Raw genomic sequence first — 12,284 nt, 5'->3', positions numbered from 1 at the left:
TGAGAAAAGGGGAGAATATATAGGGGTACGGCTAGGGTTCTCCAGGCAATCAGAAATTTCCACATCACTTCAACCAATGGTATGATGCCAAGTAAGCCTTGTGATGTGGTCCAACCAATCGTAGAATGCCAAGTAAGCCTTGGTGTGTCATCTAACCAATCAAAACTCTCCAAATTAATTCCCTAAATTCCTTTAATATATATCCTTGCCGAAATTATATAAGGATTTTCTGATTTTCTTCATTAATTTCGGCCAAGAATATCTTAGGAGAGGGTAATTGCCGAAATTCCATAAATAAATCCTGATTTGCTTCACCAATTTCGGCCACAAATATCCTTGGGAAAGTAATTGCCGAAATTCCATAAATAAATGCTGATTTGCTTCACCATTTTCGGCCAAAAATCACATTTAAATCTTCCAAGAATATCTCTTTGCCCTTAAAAATCTCCCTTGAATTACTCCAATCAAAATCTTCAATTATATTTTCAGATTTTCATGTTGCCTCCTCCTTTTCCTCTTTGTATTTTACGGCAAACACATATATATTCTCCAAAAATATCTCTCATGTGTCACAAACCCTAATTTCCATGGGCCTTTATCCATTTGCCGAAATCCATAACCTCTTGAGAGTTCTTGGGCCTTTGTGCGTCACCTTCAAGCCATGTCATCTTCTAATGTCTTCAAGAAGCTTCTTTCAATGCCATGACACTTCATTTTTCTGCTTTCCTTTCTTGGTTGACTCAAGAGTCTTGTTTTGGCAGGGTTTCCTCTTCTGGACAAGGTTTCCTGGTTGAAACAGGATTTCCTGGTTGAACCAGGAAAACTTCATTTCTTCTTTTCAGCTTATTTATGCAGCCCTTTGTATCTCATTTTGTCTCCTTCCAACATTGGCGAGCTCCTCTTTCCATTTGTGAGTTCATTTCCACTTTTTAGCTCCGAGGTCCTGAAAATAGAAACTAGTAAGAAAAATAGAAACTTTCCTAAAATGAAAAATGGCAACTTTCCTAAACTGAAAATGGAAACTTTCCAAAAATGAAAAATAGAAACTTTCTACAAATAGGAACTTTCCCAATCGAAGAATGGAAACTTTCCTATACAGAGTTTTATTAAGGAAATAACGCAGAAAATGTAGGGAAATGCAGTTAAAACGTCGCATTAAAATGCTCCTATCAAATTCCCCCAAATTCAGGATGGCCAATGCTCATCAAGCTCACCAGGATCTCATCCATTGGCACCCCCTCCCCTTCCTCTTTGAATGTATAGTGTTTGCTGCTACTACTATTGAAAATGATTGTATGAGCCATAATTTCAAAATGGCCTATGCTCATCAATCTCACTAGGATCTCATCCTTTGGCACCCCCCCTCCACATCAAGCGCATCAGGATCCCATCCATTGGCACCCCCCCTTCAGAGGTTCATGTCAAGCTCAATTTCAATGGATCAAGTTGTTAACAAGAAAGCTACTGCAACTGAATTTATCATTAGAGACCCCTTTGATTCTCTTATCCTTGCTAGCACTTGTAAACTTGGCTTCTCCAATATGTCTATTATTGAGTGCAGTGCCCTTATATAAGTATGGCTTTTCTCATGCCCTTAGCAAGAATTCCAGACGAATTCAAGTGAAAGGTGACTCAAAGTTAATCATTAACTGCATCGACAGCACGTGTGAGACTCCTTGTGTCTTAGCTGTTAAACAGTGATAAGCGTGGCCACTATGGCCCATCATTGTACCGATATTGTCCAAACTTAATCACTCGTTAGGTGTTGGGTTTTAATCACAAAAGATCTCGGTACAATTGGGTGCGAGTCACCCACTTATAAATTATATTATTTTTTTTCATTTTCTAATGTGTGATCTTTACTCTCCAACACGCTTCCTCATGTGCAACTTAACTTTAAGTTTGCACTTGAAATCAATTAACAAATCCAATTCCCACATTGAAAATTGGGGCATGTACTTGCATGTACATTTGCAAACATAATTAGCTATAATGGGCCACGCTCGTTGTACCGCCAAAGGTACTAATTCCAACTAAAGGAATGACATGCAGACACACCGCCAGGCAGGCTACAGCCCCAGCGTCGGACCACCTCCAGATCACCGCCGACGCGCCGCCACGAGCCACGCCAAGATGGCATCAGAAGCTTCTGAAACTGGGAACTAAAACATATCAGTCCCACATCGAAAACAAAGAGAAGATCAATCTCTTCCTCACCTATAAAAGGTTCTCTCCTCTCTCCTCATTAAGGACGCATTCAATACTTATCCACTGTTACTTTGTCAACACAAATACATTGACTAACTTAGGCATCGGAGAGCAGAAGACCGCCCGGCGCGGTCTCCCTCTGACGCCCATTGTATTTCACTTGACAGGTAACGGGAGCTTCGAAGAACAACACAAGTACCGATCCGCTCACCGGATCAGCGTTAGCTAGGGTCCAGCTACCGCTGGACTTTTAGATATCAACATTGGTGCCGTCTGTGGGAACCCTTGAACAGAAGGTCATCCCACTACAATCACCATGACTAACGGTAGCGGGGGAAACGCTGAGGAGCAGGCAGAACAGCCCGCCATCCCCCAACCCTCCGACCCCGCGATCGGTGTGAACCGCGCACTATTCACAACCCCTGCCAACCCCTGCGGTGAGGCAAATCCAGGCAGCAGCCGCCCATCAGGCCAAGATCTCGTCACCATGTACGAGCTAGCACTGGCGGATCTTCACAAGGCGAACAGAGAACGTAAGGAGGAGCGCAGGGAAAAGGCTGAAGCCCAAAGGCAGGTGGCTACACTAATGACACGTTTTGAGGAACTAAAGAAGACGCTGGCGGCCACCGACCGCCCAGCACAGAGCCCGGACCAGAAATAGAAAACGGTGAAGAGGCAACTCCCCTACAGTCAGATTGGAACCTGCATGTGGACGGCTCCGCCTGCGCCAAGGCCAGCGGCGTCGGAGTCATCTTAACAGGACCCGGGGGACTGAACGCGGAGTACGCGTTGAAATTCAACTTCAAAGCTTCAAACAATATGGCGGAGTACGAGGCACTTGTCGCCGGTCTACTCCTCGCCATTGACTCAGGAGCTGACAGTGTCAATATATTCAGCGACTCGCAACTAGTCATTAACCAGGTCAACGACAGCTTCCAGGCCAAGGACCAGCAGTTAGCGGCATATTTGGGGTACGTCAAAACGTTGCTAAAAAAGTTCAAATTTCACACCATCACACAAATCCCCAGGGAAAAGAACGCTAAGGCTGATTCACTGGCGAGACTGGCAACCGCCCAACCACATCAGAGTCCAGCGGACACAAGGGTGGAGTACCTTGACAAGCCAAGTATCACAAAGACCCTGGCGGAGATTTTCAACATTCAGGTCAATCCCAGCTGGAGGGACGAGATCATTGCATATAAGCGCAGCGGCACATTTCCAGAAGATAAAGTCCATGCAAGACAGCTCAAGCGCAGAGCAACCCGCTACAACATCCAGGATGGCAAGCTTTACCGCAAGGGATTCACCCATCCCAACCTCCGCTGTCTAACCCCAGAGGAGGGAAATGTCGTCCTAGCAGAAATCCATGGCGGAGAATGTGGAAACCACTCGAGCGCCAGATCCTTGGCCAACCGCACAATGCGACAAGGCTACTTCTGGCCCACGCTTGGTGATGACGCCCGACGGATTTCGAGGTCTTGCCACAAATGCCAACAGTTTGCAGATCTCCCACACGCACCGGCGGAACCACTGTCAGTCATCATCGGCCCATGGATTCATTCCACGTGGGGCCTTGATTTGATGGGAAAGTTCCAAACCGCCAAGGGCCAGTTCAAGTACATCATTGTCGCCATCGACTACAACAGTAAGTGGGTAGAAGCGGAGCCACTGACGGCAATAACTACCGCAAAGGTAATTCGCTTCCTTTGGAAGAATATCTACTGCCGCTATGGTGTCCCACATACAATCATTACAGACAACGGCACACAGTTTAACAATAAGGAACTCATCTCATTTGCCGCCAACCTGGGCACCAAGTTAAGTTTTGCATCTGTCGCCCATCCCCAAACCAACGGCCAGGTCAAAGCAGCAAACAAGATAATCAAGAAGCTGCTAAAAAAGAAGCTCGACGACGCCAAGGGTTTGTGGGCGGAAAAACTTCCAGAAGTCCTATGGGCCATCCGGACAACTCCAACTACCGCCACCGGCGAAACTCCTTTTTGTATGATGTTCGGCACAGAAGCTGTCCTTCCTATTAAGGTAACTCAGCCTACCGCTAGGGTCGACGGCTACTGCCCAGAGACCAACAGCGACGGCGTCAACTTGGACAGAGACCTCCTAGAAGAAAAAAGACACAAGGCCCATTTACACAATTTACAAAACAAACAACGGGTATCGCGTTTCTACAACGCCAGAGTCAAGGCCCGGAACCTACAACTGGGGGACTCGGTCATGAAGGAAGTCATTCCGCCACCAACAAAACTCCACCCAACTTGGGAGGGCCTGTACAAAATTGTGGAAGTCGTTAACCCAGGCACTTTCTACTTAATGGACAAGGACGACGTCACATCGACCCACCCTTGGAATACTGAACACCTTCGGTATTACTACAAATAGTCAGACCGCTACCCAGGAGCATCTTGACTTAGCTAAATTTTTGTTCAAATATTTAGCTAAGGGAAGCTACCCAACGGGTACTACCCCACTTTTGTACACTGATCCGTCAGCTATCAATGCAACGAGGAATTATTCAAACCATTGTTACCAAGGCTAGCACTGAGGGCAACTGGCAACGCCAGCAATCGTAGGCGGACCTCGTCCGCCACGTGGTGCACTTGGACCAATCTTAATTCCTTTAATGTTTCATTGATCGACAGAAGAAAAATATAACTCAAAACACTAACACTGCAAACACATCATGGCAAACCAATTCAGAAATTTATTTCACTTCCCAACATTCTTTACAAACTGTCGTGCCTCAGCGGCCACAAAACAAAAAGAAAAGAGTAGGAAAGTCTCTAGCGGTCTCAGCTGGCTTCAGGGGTTGCCTTCGACATCTTCTGCTTCAGGGGGCGGCGGCACGATCGATCGACTCGCTTGGTCAGACCCTCGGGCTGTCGGACTGGGGGTCTCTATGGTACCATCCGCCCGGGTGTGCGCCTCCAGGAATCCAGCACGTGACACCTCCAACGGGGTGGGGTGGGGAGTCTGCTGGGACCCTTCCGCCGGATGTGCGCCACTTTCTCCGCTGCCCTAGCGGGCACCTCCAGTTGGGGCAGGCACGACGTCTGTCTCCGGCGGGATACTCTCAGCTGGCGGCGCGTCAGGCTGTGACGCTTTGGCGAAGTCAATGGCGCCCTTCCGCTTCAGCATGTCTATGTTTGCACGGGCCCCAGCCTTCGCCGACTCGGTCATCGCCTTCTTAAACTCCGCCGACTGCTTGAACGCCTCAACAGCGGCGGCCGCAGCGGTACTCCCTTCAGCCCTCAGCCGGGTAACCTCACTCCCCAGCCGCTTCACTTCAGTCATTCTGTCGGCGGACTCCCGCTGCACAATAATGAGTTTTTTATCCTTGGCGGCTATCCGCTCCTGCAGCAGGACGATGTCTTGCTCCAACTTGGAGACATATTCATTCCTCTCCAAGTCCCGCTCAATGGCTACGTTGAGCTTACCGCGGACGTCGGCATAATCACATTCCGCCTTGGCAAGCCCCCGCTCTACCTCCGCCAGTCGCTCCTTCGCCTCCGCCAACTCCCTCTGCAGACCTTGGATTTCCTCCCTGAGCTCCCCCTCAATTAGGGGCCGCTTCGACGCCGCCACGAACATGTCGTGCAGTCCCGCCGATATTTGACCAAACGCCGAGCTGAAGGGCGATTGGTCAATTGCCGTGGGGCGCGAGATACCCGCTAGGCCGCTGAACCCTAGCCGTTCGCATAGATGGAAGAGGAACTCCCACTCACCATCTGTCATGAACGCAGCATACTTGACAAATGAGTCTAGCTCACTAGCGGCGGGCGCCTCTCCCTCCACCGCAACAGTTTTCGAAGGAACTTGTCGAGCCTTCTTCTGTCGGCGGGCCCCAATCACCTCCACCTCCTCTCCCTCTTCCTCGTCAGGAGAATCAACCTGCCGGCATTTTCTCTCCAGCGCCTTTTGGGTCCCGGCGGCGGTCCTCGTCACCCTCACTGGCGGCTCCTCCCTTGTCACAATGACACTATCCGCCGGTTGCACCACCTTCCCCTTTTGAGGGCCACGCCTGTGGGCAGGCATCCGCTCCTTCTGTTGCCCAGCTGCAACGCTTCCCCTCTCCCCGCCAGCCGCTTCGGTCCCCGCCTGCACTACCGGCAGACCATCCTCACCAAGATGGGAGTGGTGCGGCATAGGCAGCACCACAGGAACCTCGGACTGACTCAGCGCCAGTGTCTCGGGGTTCACCAGCGTCTGCTGGGCCGCCAGCCCCTCGGCGTACATGGCCTCCAGAAAGTTGTCTATCTCCGCGCTGTCCATGGCCTTTTCAAAAGTGTCGCGACTTGATTTATTACCCGGCGGGGTTTCTAAAAAAAAAAAACTACCAGTCAGTCCGGATCACACCTAAAAAAAAAAAACAGAGAAAACGGCTTGGCGGAGATTTTTTCACCAATGGAACGCGTTAACCGCTGGTCGACCAGCAACTCCCAACCGGTCAGAAGTCGGAAATCCAGCAAGTTGCGGTTCGGCCAGCAACCTCTGATCCTCGCTACGCGACACTCTTCTTCGCGCGTTAGCGTGTACCGCAGTCCCGCTGCACAAAAACGGTAATCGTTAGTGAGAATACAAGTGCAAATACGTGAACCCGCCAACTACGTTCAGCGGAAACCGGTTACCAACCTCGAATGGGTTGGAACTCCGACTTAATCCTAAATGTCGGCCCTTCCTCGTTCGACCTGGCATGATACTCCCAACCCTCTGTGGCGACGCAGAAGGTCCCCCGCCAGTAGGACATTGAGTCCCTTAGATTCTCGATCAGCTTGGGCGCTCCCTGCCGGCGGCTCAAGTTCACTTGCCCTTTGCAACCTCGGCGCTTCACGTACACCAGCTCGTAGAAGTGAAGCACTTCCGCCACAGTAGGCCCCTCGCACCCGGACAACCGCCAAAGTGAGTTCATGGCCAACATCAACCGCCACATGTTGGGGTAAATCTGACCAAAGGCAAGGCCAAATTCGCACACCAGGATTTGGAGATTTGGCACCAGCGGGAATGTCACTCCTTGGCGGAATATCGCCTCATGAACGGCAGCAAATCCCGCCGGGAGAATCGAGGCCTTCTCATCCGCTGTCGGCGGGCGCAGCTTCACAGAGCCCGGCAACCGGAACGTCTGCTTCATTCGGTTAACAGCGGCGGCGTCCATCCGCCCTCCTGCCTCGTCGACGGCGGTGCCATCCGAGAGGAACCACGCCGACTCAGCATTCTGCCCCGCTACTTCTCCTTCTCCAGCGGAGCCGCTAGCAGCACTGTTGCTCGCCAAACGCTTATCGTGCCTAGCTTTGGCAGCAGCGGCCTCACCCGCCATTGAGCTCTCTGGACGCGAACCACGACCCATAGCTACTTCCCAGGGGATGGTCTGTAGTGGCTCAACTTCTAGCGGTTCTGGCAGTGAGGTTCCTGCATGGGCAGACGGACGCAACGAATCAATAAAAATCTTATCCGCCGCGCTGAACGACACGTCAGACCCGGAATCCTCACTGCTCGAAATCTCTATGACATTAGCCATCCCAAACCCTAAAACCCACATCAGTTAGCACAAACACAGATCTAGCCTATTCTTACATCAGTTATAGCCAAGGGCATCAAGAACAAAACCCAGAAAATGCCAAAATACGAACAAACGCACTCAACTCAGATTCGGCCATCTAAATCCCTAAGCACTAACGCTTTGCCAACCATAATTCAACCCCCCCCCCCCCCAAAAAAAAAATCTCATTTTACACCTCAGAACACGCCCAACAAAACCAGCAATCATCCCAGAAAGACAAAAACAAGACCCAGAAAATAGCAGACCCACTGAAACAAAATAAAAGGGGGGAAATCCAGATACCAACCTCGGTGATGAAGTCTACGACACAGTGGTGCACAGTAATCTTAGGGGGCTGCGATCGTCGTCTCTCCGGGAACGGTATACCCAAGCTTCGGCAAACTCTTTCTTCGGTCTCGGACAAACAGAGCTTGAAGACGATGACTAGGTTTTCAAATTTTCACAAAGTGATGAAATCTCCCAAGGTTCCCCCCCTTTTATGTCAGCGTCAACGCGTCCTAAGCCGTCCGCTTCATAACGACATCACATACCAGCCGTACACGTGTCGTAAGTCTCTACTCACTCTCCGGAGTACCCGAGTCGTCACCTCGGTTACGAAACCCACATTTACTATCATTAAATGCAAGAAGACGGACAGGCTTAGGAGACAAGCCTACGCACGCTAACCCTCTATGGGTTCGACGTGTGTTAACCACCACGGGGACGACTTCACAATACCGTTCGAAGTCTCCGCTGAGCGAAACCCCGCCAGCGGAACTTTTCACTTGTTAGCTTCCAAGTGACGAAGTCTCCGCTGAGCGAAACCCCGCCAGCGGAACTTCTCACTTGTTATCTTCCAAGTGACGAAGTCTCCGCTGAGCGAAACCCCGCCAGCGGAAATTCTCACTTGTTATCTTCCAAGTGACGAAGTCTCCGCTGAGCGAAACCCCGCCAGCGGAAATTCTCACTTGTTATCTTCCAAGTGACGAAGTCTCCGCTGAGCGAAACCCCGCCAGCGGAACTTCTCACTTGTTATCTTCCAAGTGACGAAGTCTCCGCTGAGCGAAACCCCGCCAGCGGAACTTCTCACTTGTTAGCTTCCAAGTGACGAAGTCTCCGCTGAGCGAAACCCCGCCAGCGGAAATTCTCACTTGTTATCTTCCAAGTGACTAAGTCTCCGCTGAGCGAAACCCCGCCAGCGGAAATTCTCACTTGTTATCTTCTAAGTGACGAAGTCTCCGCTGAGCGAAACCCCGCCAGCGGAAATTCTCACTTGTTATCTTCCAAGTGACGAAGTCTCCGCTGAGCGAAACCCCGCCAGCGGAACTTCTCACTTGTTATCTTCCAAGTGACGAAGTCTCCGCTGAGCGAAACCCCGCCAGCGGAACTTCTCACTTGTTATCGTCCAAAGTGACGAAGTCTCCGCTGAGCGAAACCCCGCCAGCGGAACTTCTCACTTGTTATCTTCCAAGTGACGAAGTCTCCGCTGAGCGAAACCCCGCCAGCGGAACTTCTCACTTGTTAGCTTCCAAGTAACGAAGTCTCCGCTGAGCGAAACCCCGCCAGCGGAACTTCTCACTTGTTAGCTTCCAAGTAACGAAGTCTCCGCTGAGCGAAACCCCGCCAGCGGAAATTCTCACTTGTTATCTTCCAAGTGACTAAGTCTCCGCTGAGCGAAACCCCGCCAGCGGAAATTCTCACTTGTTATCTTCCAAGTGACGAAGTCTCCGCTGAGCGAAACCCCGCCAGCGGAACTTCTCACTTGTTATCTTCCAAGTGACGAAGTCTCCGCTGAGCGAAACCCCGCCAGCGGAACTTCTCACTTGTTATCGTCCAAAGTGACGAAGTCTCCGCTGAGCGAAACCCCGCCAGCGGAACTTCTCACTTGTTATCTTCCAAGTGACGAAGTCTCCGCTGAGCGAAACCCCGCCAGCGGAACTTCTCACTGGTTATCTTCCAAGTGATGAAGTCTCCGCTGAGCGAAACCCCGCCAGCGGAACTTCTCACTGGTTATCTTCCAAGTGATGAAGTCTCCGCTGAGCGAAACCCCGGCAGCAGAACTTCTCACTTGTTATCTTCCAAGAGACGAAGTCTCCGCTGAGCGAAACTCCGCGGGCAGAGCTTCTCCCTATACCGTCCTGCAAGCTGGGTATCTTCCGCTGTACACCTCTGGCGGAACCCACTTTCATCTTGCAAACTGCGTGCTTTGTTTAAACGCAATGTCGTTCAAACAAAATACCGCCAGGCACGTCTGCCGGACACTGCTTCCTGCTACATTTAGCGGGGGGATATCCGCCAAAACGCGTATCCCAAGGCCACGCCTCTCTGTCAACGTCTGCCACGCGGCGTTACCGTCAGACCGTCCCTACGGGACACGGGGACTAGTCAACAGTCTACGACGGCCCTGATCAGGCACGTTGACCCCCGTCATCTGGGTGCTAAACGTTGGGCTCGCTACCCAACACCCTCTGCTCCGTGCAGCTCCCCCTCAACAAACAACTTGCCGACCATCCGGAGGTCTATCTTCGCCGGGGAGTGGGGGACTCCCTGGGGGCCCAGCAGGGGCCCACCCGAAAGGGTATAAAGCGTTTGCTCAGTAAAACCAACGGTTGACAACGCACTGACGCTAATTATGCTCTTGCAAGTCTAGCGGAAGAAAAACGCTTCAAACCGCCGAGCAACTCCCCAACCAAGATTGCCCTCCTTGACTGGGGACTTGGGGGACTTGTACATGCATGTACATTTGCAAACATAATTAGCTATAATGGGCCCCGCTCGTTGTACCGTCAAAGGTACTAATTCCAACTAAAGGAATGACATGCAGACACACCGCCAGGCAGGCTACAGCCCCAGCGTCGGACCACCTCCAGATCACCGCCGACGCGCCGCCACGCGCCACGCCAAGATGGCATCAGAAGCTTCTGAAACTGGGAACTGAAGCATATCAGTCCCACATCGAAAACAAAGAGAAGATCAACCTCTTCCTCACCTATAAAAGGTTCTCTCCTCTCTCCTCATTAAGGACGCATTCAATACTTATCCACTGTTACTTTGTCAACACAAATACATTGACTAACTTAGGCATCAGAGAGCAGAAGACCGCCCGGCGCGGTCTCCCTCTGACGCCCATTGTGTTTCACTTGACAGGTAACGGGAGCTTCGAAGAACAACACAAGTACCGATCCGCTCACCGGATCAGCGTTAGCTAGGGTCCAGCTACCGCTGGACTTTTAGATATCAACAGGGCACAAGTCCCATATTGGAGACTTGGCCAATCACGTAACAGTCAAAGTCCCACATCGGACACTCGGTAATAATCCAATCAGAATCTTTCTGATGACCAATTTAATGAACCAAAATCGGGTCTATGACAATTAGAGACATAATTGGAGAGGGACCCGCTCTGATATCATGTTAAACAGTGACAAGCGTGGCCCGTAGTCCACCATTATACCTATATTATCTTAACTTAACCACCCGTTAAGTGTTGAATTTTAATTACTAAAGGTCTCGGTACAATTAAGTGTGAGCCACCAACTTATAAATTATATAATCTTTTGTCATTTTTCTAATGTGAGATATTTTCTCTCCAACATTAACTCTCTCATTCGAGACATTAAGGAGCTAGCTTCCAAGTTTGAAGACATTCTTTTTGTCATATTTTTTGTGAGGCTAACTTCGTCGATTCTATTATATAAATGAGTCACAGTTCTTCCGCACCGCAACTTTGGTCCAACAGATTTCCTCTTCTGGTGCTGATTTCTTTAATTTATATCAGTTTAGTTTTGGTAGTATTAGGGGTTTATCTTTGTAATTTTTTTTTCTTCAAATTACTAAGCCAATTCTGTTTTATGTTATGACTTATTAGCTTATTCCTCAAATCAGCATGGGTTTTACACGTTTATCTGCTTCTAATATTAACATTGTTATTGGCCAAACAAGATTAGGGATTTCTCCACTTTAATGAGCCACCTAAACTTATAATATTTTTTTTGTCACATTTTTTAGCGTGAGATCTCAACTTTCCAATTCCATCATTCAACTACTGCTCAAATTTAGAGTTTAGGGGTGCTATTTTTTTTTTTTTTCAATTTGAGATCGCTTCCAAGTTAGTCATATTCTAGCCTTTCTATGACCATTTTCACTCTTCAATTCTTCATATTACTAGAAGGAAAAATTATCACTTTAGTCATTTAACTATAACTCAATCGACACTTTGATCACTCTATCTTTAAAAATATCACTTTAGTCACTCAAGTTTAGATTTATTTTTCACTTTAGCAAATTGCCGTTAAATACTAAATTACACACAGTTAAAATTAAGGATATTTTGGTCGAATTACTAAAAAAAATATTTATTGAATAAACTAGAAGGATCAAGCTTAGTCTCTCTTTGAGAATAGTAAAATAAAAAAGTTTTGAACCTTTTTTTTTTTGCCAAAATACCTTGACAATAAAAAGGCAAAAAGAAGAATGTAGTACTCAATTTTACTAAAATGCTCTAAACATATGAGTTATTTACAAG

This window comes from Rosa chinensis, chromosome 7, assembly GCF_002994745.2.
Source record: "Rosa chinensis cultivar Old Blush chromosome 7, RchiOBHm-V2, whole genome shotgun sequence".
Classification (NCBI taxonomy): Eukaryota; Viridiplantae; Streptophyta; class Magnoliopsida; order Rosales; family Rosaceae; genus Rosa; species Rosa chinensis.
This window is presented reverse-complemented; position numbering follows the sequence as displayed.